We start from the raw sequence: 11,664 nt of genomic DNA on the forward strand, positions 1-11,664 counted from the left end.
GTCATTCACAGTTCTTCATGGTACAATATTGCTGTTACATGTACAGTGTTCTCCTGGTTTAGCTCACTTCAATTTTATCATTTCATGTAAGTCTTCCTAGGTTTTTCTGAAATCATTCTGCTTGTCATTTCTTATAGCATAATAATATTCCATTACAATCATCTACTACAATTTGTTCAGCCATTCCTTAATTGATGGATATCCACTCAATTTACAATTCCTTGCCACCACAAAATGAGCTGCTATAAATAAAAATCTTTTCCTTTAAAAAAATCTCTTTGGAATACAGAGCTGGTAGTGATATTACTGGATCAAAAGTTTTATAGTCTTTTGGGCATAGTTCCTATAATGGTAATGGGCATTTGAAGATCTTCCCTGCCCCTTAATAAGCATAGGGGAATTTGAAGACCTTCCCTGCTTTGAAAATAAACTCTTCCCCTTAATAGGCTGAATGTAGTCACATGGAGCTTGTGGTGGAGAGTTTACTTAAGGGTAGAACAGAGCCCATAGAAAGCTGGGAGTCAGAGGCAGAGAGACGGTTGGAGAGAGAGGATGCTTAGACAAGGAGATAGATAGATTCGTGAGTAAAAGTTGGTATTTTGCCACCTGTGGGGACAACTAGGTTTGTGTTGGTTTGTGAGAAGCCTAAAAGGATGACTTGGCTCTCTGCGACATTGTGGTGCATTAACTTCTATGTTGCTATGATGGATTTGGTTTCCTGGTGTTGGGATTTGGTTTTTTGGTGTCTGAATAAATGTGTTACTTCTTCCTTCTATATGAAGAGTCTTCTATATTTTGTGACTGAGCACCATGTGGGAATATTTATAGTCACAGTCAGTGCTGTAAATATTGCATTGCTACATTTCCTAATCGCTCTCCAGAATGGCTAAATCTGTTTACAACTCCACCCACAGTGCATTAGTACCCTAGTTTTCCCATATCCCCTCTAACACTTATCATTTTCCTTATTTGTCATATTAGCCAATCTGATAAGTGTGAGGTGGTACCTCAGACTTGTTTTAATTTGCATTTCTCTAACCAATAGTAATTTAGCGTATTTTTAATATAACTATAGGTAGCTTTGATTTCTTCTTCTGAAAACTGCCTGTTTATCTCCTTTGACTATTTATCAACTGGGGAATGACCTTTCTTCTTTTTGACTCAGTACTCTACATATTTGAGAAATGAGGCTTTTATCAGAGAAACTTGCTGTAAATTATGCACCCCCCCCCCCCCCCCCCAGTTTCCTGCTTTCCTTCTAATCTTAGATGCATTGGTTTTGTTTGCGCAAAACCTTTTAAATTTGATTTAACCAAAACTATCTATTTTACATCACATAATATTCTCTTTTTCTTGTTTGTCATAAAATCTTCCCTTATCCATAAATCTGACAAGTAAAATATCTCTTAATTTGTTTAAGATACCACCATTTATGTCTAATCATATACCTGTTTTGACTTCATCTCAGCATACCCTGTGAGATGTTGGTCTATTTCTAGTTTCTGCCAAACTGCTTTCCAGTTTTCCCAGAATTTTTTGTCAAATACTGATTTTTTTATCCCCAAATCTTGTATCTTCAGGTTCATCAAACACTAGAGCACTATGGTAATTTACCACTGTATATTGTGTATTGGGGATAGCTAGGGGGTGCAGTGGATAGAGTTCCAGGTTTGGTGTCAGGAAGATTCATCTTCCTGAATTCAAATCTAGCCTCAGACATGTGCTAGCTGTGTAACCCTGGACTAGTCACTTAACCCTGTTTGCCTCAGTTTTCTCATCTGTAAAATGAACAAGAGAAGGAAATGGCAAAAAACTCCAGTATCTTTGCCAAGAAAACTCCAAATGGGGTCATGAAGAGTCAAACATGATTGAAATGACTAACAACAACGACAATTATGTACCTAATTTATTTCACTGATCTACTACTGTTTTTCTTAGCAAGTACCAGGATGTTTTGATGGTTACTGCTTTGTAATACAGTTTGAGATCAGGTACTGTTAAACCACCTTCCTTTATACTTTTATTTTCATTGATTCCCTAGATATTCTTAGCCTATTGTTCTTCCAGATGAATTTTGTTATTATTTTTCCTAGCTCTATAAAATAAGTTCTGGTAATTTAATTGGTATTGAACTAAGTCAATTAATTTAAGTAGAATTGTAATTTTTATGGTATTGACTCAGCCTATCCATGAGCAATTAATATTTTTCCAGTTGTTTAGATCTTACTTTATTTGTGTGAAAAGTGCTTTGTAATTGTGTTCACATGGTTGTTGGGCTTGTCTCGACAGGTAGACATCAAAATATTTTATATTGTTTGCTGTCATTTTAAATAGAATTTCTCTAACTCGTCCTGTTAGACTTTGTTGGTAATATCTAGAAATGCTGATGTTTTGTGTGAGCTTATTTTATATCCTGCAACATTGTTGAAGTTGTGAATTATTTCAACTAGTTTTTTAGTTGATTCTCTAGGATTCTCTAAGTATACTATCGAATTGTTCTGCAAAAAGTGATAGTTTGTTTTCCTCATTGCCTATTGTAATTCCTTTCATTTTTTTTCTTGTCAGTTTCTATAGTTAGCATTTCTAGTACAATATTGAACAATAGTGGTAATAATGGGGATCCTTGCTTCACTCCTGATCTTACTGGGAAGATTTCTAGCTTATTTCCATTACAGATAATGCTTGCTAACAATTTTAGATAGAGTGTTGTTGTTCTTCGGTTGATTGAGTCATGTCTGACTCTGTAACTCCATTTAAGGTTTTCTTGGCAAAGATACTAGAGTGGTTTGCCATTTCCTTCTCTGGCTCATTTACTGATGAGGAACTTAGGCAAACAGGGTTAAGTGACCTGCCCAGGGTCACACAGCTAGTAAATGTCTGGGGCCAGATTTGAGCTCAAAAAGATGAGTCTTCCTGAATCCAGGTCTGGCAATTAATCCACTGTACCATGATAGATGCTATGTGTCATTTTAAAGAAAGTTCTATTTTTTCCTATATTTTCTAGTTGTTGTTTTAATACTCGTGGGTGCTGTACTTTGTCAAAAGCTTTTTCTGCATCTATTGAGATAATCATATGATTTTTGTTGAGTTTGTTATTGATATGGTCAATCATCAAATGATCGTTTTCCTAATATTGAATCAACTCTACATTCCTGGAATAAATCCTACTTCTTCATAACGTATGAACTCTGTGATATATTGCTATAATCTCCTTGCTAAAGTTTTATTTAAAATTTTTGAATCAATATTCATGAGGGAAATTAGCTTGTAATTTTCTTTCTCTGTTTTCACTCTTCCTGGTTTAAGTATCAGCACCATATTTGTGTTGTAAAAGAAATTTGGTAGGACTCATTCTTTGTCTATTTTTCTAAATAGTTTCTATAGTGTTGGAATTCATTTTTCTTTAAATGTTCAGTAGAATTCATTTGTGAATTCATCTGTTCCTGGTAATTTTTTCTTAGTGAGCTCATTAATGCCTTGTTCAATTTCTTTTTTCTAAGATAGGGTTATTTAAATATTCCATTTCTCTTCTGTTAATCTGGGCAATTTATATTTTTGTAAATATTCATCCATTTTCACTTAAATTGTCATATTTATTGGCATATAATTGGGCAAGATAGTTTCTAATAATTGCTTTTACTTTGATCTTCATTGGTGGTAGATTTGCCTTTTTAATTTTTTATAATAGTAACTTGATTTTCTTCTTTTTAAAAAAATCAGATAAGCCAATGATCATCTATTTTGTTGTGTTTTCATAAAACAAACTTCTAGTTTTATTTATTAGTTCAATAGTTTTCTCATTTTCAATTTTCTTCATTTCTCATTTGATCTTCAGGATTTGAAGTTTGGTGTTTAATTGGAGATTTTAAATTTGTTCTTTTTCTAGTTTTTTTTTAGTTACATGCCCAATTCATTGATCTGATCTTTCTGTATTTTATTGATGTAAGCATTTAGAGAGTTAAAAAAATTTCCCCTAAATATTTCTTTGGCTGCATCCCATAAACTTTGGTATGTTTGTCTCATTATTGTCGTTCTCTTTAATGAAATTATTGATTATTTCTATGATTTGTTTTTTGACCCATTCATTCTTTAGGATTAGATTATTTATGGGGCAGCTACATGGCACAGTGAATAGTACACTGGCCCTGGAGTCAGGAGGACCTGAGTTCAAGTCTGGTCTCAGACACTTAACACAAAAACTAGCTGTGTGACCTTGGGCAAGTCACTTAATACCAATTGCCCTCCAAAAAGCAAAAAAAAAAAAGGATTAGATTATTTAGTCTCCAGTTAATATTTAATCTATGTTTCCATGGCCCTTTATTGAATATAATTTTAATTGCTTTATGGTCTGAAAAGGATACATTTAGTATTTCTGCATTTGATTGTGAGGTTTTTATGCCCTAATACATGGTCAATTTTTGTGAAAATGTCATATACAACAGAAAAACAGGTATATTCCCTTTTATTCCCATTCAATTTGCTCCTGAGGTTTATTAAGTCTAACATTTCTAAGAGTCTATTCATTTCCTTAATGTCTTTCCTGTTTATTTTATGGTTATATTTATCTAGTTCTGAGAGGGGAAAGTTGAAAACCCCCACCAATATAGTTTTACTGTCTACTTCCTCCTATAACATTTCACTTTTCCTTCAAAAGTTTGGATGCTGTGTCATATGGTATATATAGTATTGATATTACTTCATTGTTTATGGTAACTTTCAGCAAAATGTAGTTTCCCTGTTTATCTCTTTTAACTAGATCTAGTTTTGCTTTTGCTTTATGTGAGATCATGATTACCACCTCAGCTTTTTTTTTAACCTCTACTGAAGTGTAATAGAATTTACTCCAGCCCCTTATTTTTACTCTGTGTGTGTGTCTCCCCTTCAAGTATATTTTTTGTAAACAACATATTATTGGGTTGTGGTTTTTAATGTACTCTTGCTTTTCACTTCCATTTTATGAGTGAGTTCCTCTCATTCATATTCATAGTTATAATTATTAACTGTGTATTTCTTCCCATCTTATTGATATTATTATATTATATTGACATTATTAAGATTTAAGTTCTATTAATACCTCAGTGTGTGTGTATGTGTGTGCATATATTTATGAAATCACTTTCCATCTTTCTTTTTATGGTGTGTCCCAACAGTCTTAGTGCAGTTTAGTAGCTTTAAATTGCAGTCAAACTTTTGTGACACCCTATATAGAGATATATCCCACTCACATGGCATTAGAAATCTAGCCATACAATATAACACTTATATGGCATTCTTAAGTGGGGTGCTTTAATGTCTACATTGATGGTTTCTCAGACGGCCCTTAGCTGGAATTCTTGTATAGCTATCCCAGAATCCAGTCTACCTGTCTCTTAACATGAAGTCAATTTTCAAAGGCTACTGTGGAATTCATTTAGTTCTCATGGTTCTCTTAGGAATCTTGGCAACATCTATTCAGTCATTTCAAATGCTGTGTTTTACCTATTCATTGCCAGCATTTGTGTCATGGCTGTAGAATATCCTTATCAGGGCATGTGAGGCATGTGAAGTCAGGTCAGTGAATTTTGGGGTGTCAAACTCATCCAATGCGTGTGTGTATGGAGGGAAATGACTATGTGGCACTTCTCATTTTTTAAAATTAATGTTCTAAAGGCAAAAGCAGTAGAATCTATGTGGTACATTGAGTATACTGTAAATTCTTGTCTTGAACTACCCAATACAAGACCATGAGCAAGGTCATTTAATTTCTCTGAGCCTCTATTTTCTCATTTGTAAAATGAGAATAATATTTACAGTCCCTACTTCCCAGAGTTGTGAGGAAAATGTTTTTTAAACCTTAAAATTCTATATAAATGTGTCAGTATTATTAGAAACAAAACTTTTATTTATATATAATAAAGGCTACAGATACAATGTAAAACTACTTTGATATCATTAAATAAAATTAGAGCAGGGCAACTCAGTATAATTTGGGTGATCATCTTTAGACAAATCTTAATAATGAAGTGGAAAGATCATAACTCAGAATCCTAAGATTTTATTTTTAAAGCTTGGAACTTGAACTGCATTTGAATTCAAATTTGGCAGCGCACTTAGATCAACTTGAGCTGACAAATTCTTTAGAAGGAAGTGGAATAAGGCAATTTGATGGAAATTATACTGTGCGGTGCCTTGTCACTCCAGATATTTCACTTTTACATTAAGAAGAAAATCCTTCAATTATTTTAAAGGTAACTGCTATACCCAGATAGTCAGGCTATTTGTCATTATTATTCATTTATTTATATGCAGTACTGTCATTTACAAGGACATAATTCTTAACTAAACAATAAGTGCTCCCAATTGATCAAGTTACCTATTTACTCTTTTAATAACTTGCTCCTTGAAATGAAAGTTAGTGACTACTTAGCAGTTAGTGGATACTTTCATTGAAGGACTTTGTGTGTGTGTGTGTATTCACTCAAAAAGCATTTATTCTGCACGTAACATGTATAATGCACCTCCATTTGGGCTTCCATTTCCCCTCCTTCACTCACATTAGAGCTTATCTTGCTCTGGGTCACTGAATTTCAAAGCCTAAAGCCTAACAAGGAGGAGGTGCTTAATATGTTGATTGATTGAAGTTGGCTATCAGAAAGAATGTGCAATGTGAGGTATGAGTGACCAAGGTAGTACATTCATGAAGCATAAATGAGGCAAAGGTTTGCCTCTCTTTTTTTTTTTTTTTTTTTAGGTATAAACTGCTTCTTGCAATTTCTTCCTTGTCTGGAGGGACTTGGGTCACAGTCATCAGGCCTCATGGATGTTTCTGGCTCAGTGTTTCCCTATAGAGTTCCCAAAACCTTCCTTTGAATTTAGGTGTGGAGAGTTGTACACATTAGGGTATTTACTGCCTCAGTTAAAGAAAAATGGGCAGTTAACAACAACGATTTAAAGGCATAACAGGTGTTGAGGATGATACAAAGTTTAAATAAGACACATTTCCTATAGACACATCTTAATCTAGTAAGAAGACAGTCATAAGACAAGGTTATGTGTTAAGTGCAGGTAGTTCGAATGTAATGGACAGAGTGCTGGACTTGGAGCCAGAAAGACTGATGAGGTATGGGCTCTGGAAGCCTCCCTTGGACTCTTGATTAAATTGTCTCATTTGATGAGGCATTTGCATGAGGTAATAAGCCTTACATTGTGACTGGGCCCAGACTTCTAGCCTAGTTACTAACTGCTAACTACTAGCCTAGTTACTAGCCTAGCCCTCCATTGTTCCCCTACTTCCCACCCTTGAGTCTATCAAAATGTCAATACATCCTTGAACTGGCCTAGCTCACCATTGTACCCTTAATCACTCATTGACCTTGTTATCTCCTTCTGAAGACCCTCCCCAAACTCCTCCTCTAGACCACCCCTGATTCCTTCCATAACCTTCTGTATATAAGACCCCCATCTCACACCATGTGGTATGAGAGCACCATAGAATGCCATAGAATAGTGAGAGCACCATGGAATAATGAGAGCACCATAGAATGATCTAGCACAGACTTACTCTGTGTCTAATGCAAGTGAACTTTTAATAAATTTTACTTTTCTTTGGCTGAGAAGACTTGAGTTGAATTCATTCAGCAGGACCTGGTGTGTTGGTATTTTGGGGTCTACAGAGCAACTCTAACCCTCTTAGTGGTGTGATAGTAATGGCAATTAAAGATTCCCCTGTATTGGCTTGGTTTTCAAATTGATTGTGTTAAAACCCAGAGCTTGTTAATCCCACCTGTGGGATGGACTTGTTGATGTGAAAAGAGAGTCCTGAACTGGGAGGAGCTGGTGACGAAGATTTGGAGAGACAGGAGAGAGGCAGAAGAACTTTTTGGAAGCAGCACCCACGTGGAGGCAGAAAGAGAGACTGAGAAGGATTGCTGGGGGCCACTTTTAATCGCCCTGGACTTTTGAGACCTGCCCCCGGAGCTGCCAAGGACTGAGGAGACATGGCTGTTTTGCTGGTACTTTGTCTGTCTGTTTTGATGTTGTTTTGCCAGATTTGTCCACTGGTGAAAGACAGTCCTGTTGAAGAAGTCCTGGAACCTGGCTGTTGGCTAAGAAGCCCTGAGACTGTCCTGCAGACAGGGAGTGAATACTGTCCACTGGTGAAGGACAGTGCTGTTGTTGCAGGGGTCTGGGAACCTTTCTGTTGGTTCAGAAGCCCTGAAGAAGGATTTTCTTGTTGTATGTTTACAGAAATCCTGGGTTTTGCTAATGTTTTCAGGGGTTCTAGGACTGTTCTACAGACAGAGGATGAATTAATGAAGAGACTGGCAATGTATCTTGTGGCCTTGCTAAGCCTTGTCTCCCCAGGAACTAAGATTGCTGAGAACTTGCCTCTTGTCAAGATGAAGAAAAGACCTCCATTTGGGTATTAAATGCTGTGCTTAAACTTGGTGTAACTCTGGGGTAGATTCAATTGTGATCCAGGGGTGGGGAACTTTTGACCTTTTTGTGTTCCATGGTTGAGCAAATGAATGTACTTTACTTAGATTGGAAACTAATCTCCATTTGAGAAGAGGGACTTTGTGGTGGACTAAATGAAGGTACAGCCTAGGGGTGGAGTAGTATTTAGAACAGGGACTTTGTAATTGATTGAATGATTGGAAGGTCCTGGGGTGGGGTAGTACTTGGAGATTATTTAATCACCCTTAGTAAATGCTGTATTTTGAATGAGGTCATGTTTTGATCTTCTCTGTTCTTGGTTTGTCACTGAATAAAATGGAGAGCACCTATGCTGGTATTTTGAACCTTGGGAAGTTGCCTTTCCTTGCCATTACATTACAAGTGGGTATCCTCTTCAAGACTTGGTTTCAGATCTTACCTCTGACACTTACTAGCTAGTCACTATTCACTGTATGTGTGACCCTGAACAAGTCATTTAACCTCTCTGAGCCTCAGGTTTCTCATATGTGAAATGAGGAGGCTGGATTAAATGACTTCTAAACTCCCATCTCTAAAGATATGATCCTCTGCTTTGTGATGTCTGAGGGGAAGAAGAATAAGAAAGCAAAGGCATATGTAATATGTTGGAGGGCAAGACGTTTTTCTACTCATGGGGAGCTTGAGTGCATTGTGTAGAAGGCAGAATATTTAACCTTAAATTCATAGAAACTTATTGCCATGTTTACAATGCCATCAATTCCTATCCATTAATCTACCTCCTTCCTTTCATTTGCAGCTTAAACTCCACCTCACTTAAGATACTCACCAGAATAAAATGGAATGAGATCTCCAGTCTTCCAATCAGGAATCCTGTCAATCCAATCAGGAATGTTACCACCATACCACTCCCCACCCCTCTGTAGCACAAATGCAATATTTATAGAGCCCAAGATCATGATAAAGACCATGACTATAAGTATGGTATGACATTAGATTGCAAAATATGCCATACTCTCCAGATAGAAGATAGAACTGAAACATTTATTTAGACACCAGAAAACCCACTTCCAAAACCATTAAATCTATTCCACCATAGAACCAAAGATATTTAGAAGCCATAATAACACTGAGAGCCATGCCATCTTTTAGCCTTCCCACAAACCAATACAAGATCAATATTTACTCACAAACTTCTCTATCTCCTTGCCTCAACCTCCTCTCTTCCCCACTGTCTGGCTATCTCTGAACCAGCTTCCTGTGAGCTCTACTTCCCTTCAGCAAAACTCCTTCCACCACAGGCTCTATGTGACTACATTCAGCCTATCAGGGGGCAGAGTTTATCCTCACAGAAGGGAAGCTTCCTGTGGCCTCTGCTGCATCCTTCAGCAAATTCCTTCCATCATAGGCTCCATATGATTACATTCAGCCTATTAGGGGGCAGAGTTTGTGTTGAAACTTGGGGTCTTTTAGCCTTAACAGATTCTTTAATAGGGGAGAAAGTTAGGATATCAGTACTTCAGCATGAGGACTTAGGGACAAATAAGTCTACATGAAGTATGCAGTACAAATTGAAATCTATCATCTTCCAGACAGCCTTGTGGGACTAAATTCAGTTATCCTATGCTTCAAACATATTTTTAATTCTCTAATTGCACTGAACTCTATGGAAAAATCAAACCAACAGAAAGCATATTTTGACAGCTTACTCTTACTAGATTATTAACTAAAGTTACTCTTAATATTCTTGTACCATGTGGCAGGGTCATAGAATCATAGAGTTGGAAGGAATCTTAGAGGTCATCTTGTTGAGCACAACCCCACCTTCCCTTCCCTTCCATTGATCTGTAAGCAGGCATTTTAGCATAACTTTTACCCTTCCCTCTTTTAATTGATCTGTGGGTGGGGGTTTCAGCCTAAGGTAAAATCCCTGTTCCATTCTTCCCTGCCCCCTACCGGGTGTTCCCCATCTCCACCCATTCTGGGTTCCCTATACCTCAGCCTAGGAAAACTCTAGAAAATTCAAATATACAGGGACCAATCACTGATTGTAGTTTCAGCTTACGTGACTATTGTAATCTCTTTAAAAACCAGCATACTGTTCATGTCAATTTACTGTATGATTTGGGTATGTGACCCCTGGCAGTCCCGAGGTATTAAAATCCACTTCCAACTTTAATCTTGGGGATCTTGTGTCTTGCTCCTTTATGCCCTACAATCTGACCCCCTAATCCCCTGTTTTACTAATGAGAAAACTGAGACTTAGATATGTTAACTGATTTTTTTTTCAGGATCATACAGTTAATATGTATCTGAGTAATATATACCTCATGCAGGTTAGGTTAGTTTTTCCTTTAAGATCAACAAAACCATCCTTGAAATTTAATCTAGAGGACTAAGACTGCAGTTGTTAACTAGCTTACTGATGCAAAAAGCAAAGTAGGAGAAGTTATTAGCTCTTCAGGTTTGGCAGATACTTCTGGCCAGTACACCATCATGGTAAATGTGGAGACAAGGAAACTGCACCCAAATGAATCAATGCTAGGTCTTCCTGAAAAAAAAAACTTCTAAGATAAATAAACCTCCTTTTGATGCCTATCATAGTGTCCATGAGTACCTCATTTTCTTATAACATAAAATTGAACAACTGACTCAGCCTAGAGAAAAATATCTATTTCTATTTTAATGAAACAGAAATAGTATGAAACTGTTTTGACTTCATCAGGTACAAACCTTCTTAGATTAGTACAGTTCAACAGACCACTGAGGATCCTTTTCCAGAGGGTGTTATTTTTTGAAAATTATATGATTTTGGAGGTGAGGCAGTGACCATCAAATTGTGAGAATGGTCTATCATCTGATCCCTCCTCCTTCCAACTGGGAAACAATAAACCATAGAAAATTAGACTTGGAAGTGGCAAAAATGTCAAGGTCAGCCGATCTTGTCTCTGAAATGTCTCTGGCCCATTGAGAGCTCTACTTTATTCTCATGTTCAGCTTGTATATTCCCTTGCTTCCCCAAAGTTGTTTCCTTATCTTTCCTGATCATAAGAATAAATCTCTAGGATAAGAAAAATGATTATTAATAGCCAATGATTTGGGGAGATGCATAGTTCCTCCTTTTTTCTATTGTCATTTCAAAATACAGTTTCTTGAAGGACGTTACTGATAATGAGATTGAATTAACTGTCCCCAGTCTTGTCTTAATGTATCAGCAATGCCATATTCACAATGCCTATAGAGATTACAAAT

This window comes from Petaurus breviceps, unplaced genomic scaffold (assembly GCF_028583685.1).
Source record: "Petaurus breviceps papuanus isolate PSGF00001 unplaced genomic scaffold, PetGlider_PUasm1.0 90604, whole genome shotgun sequence".
NCBI lineage: Eukaryota > Metazoa > Chordata > Mammalia > Diprotodontia > Petauridae > Petaurus > Petaurus breviceps.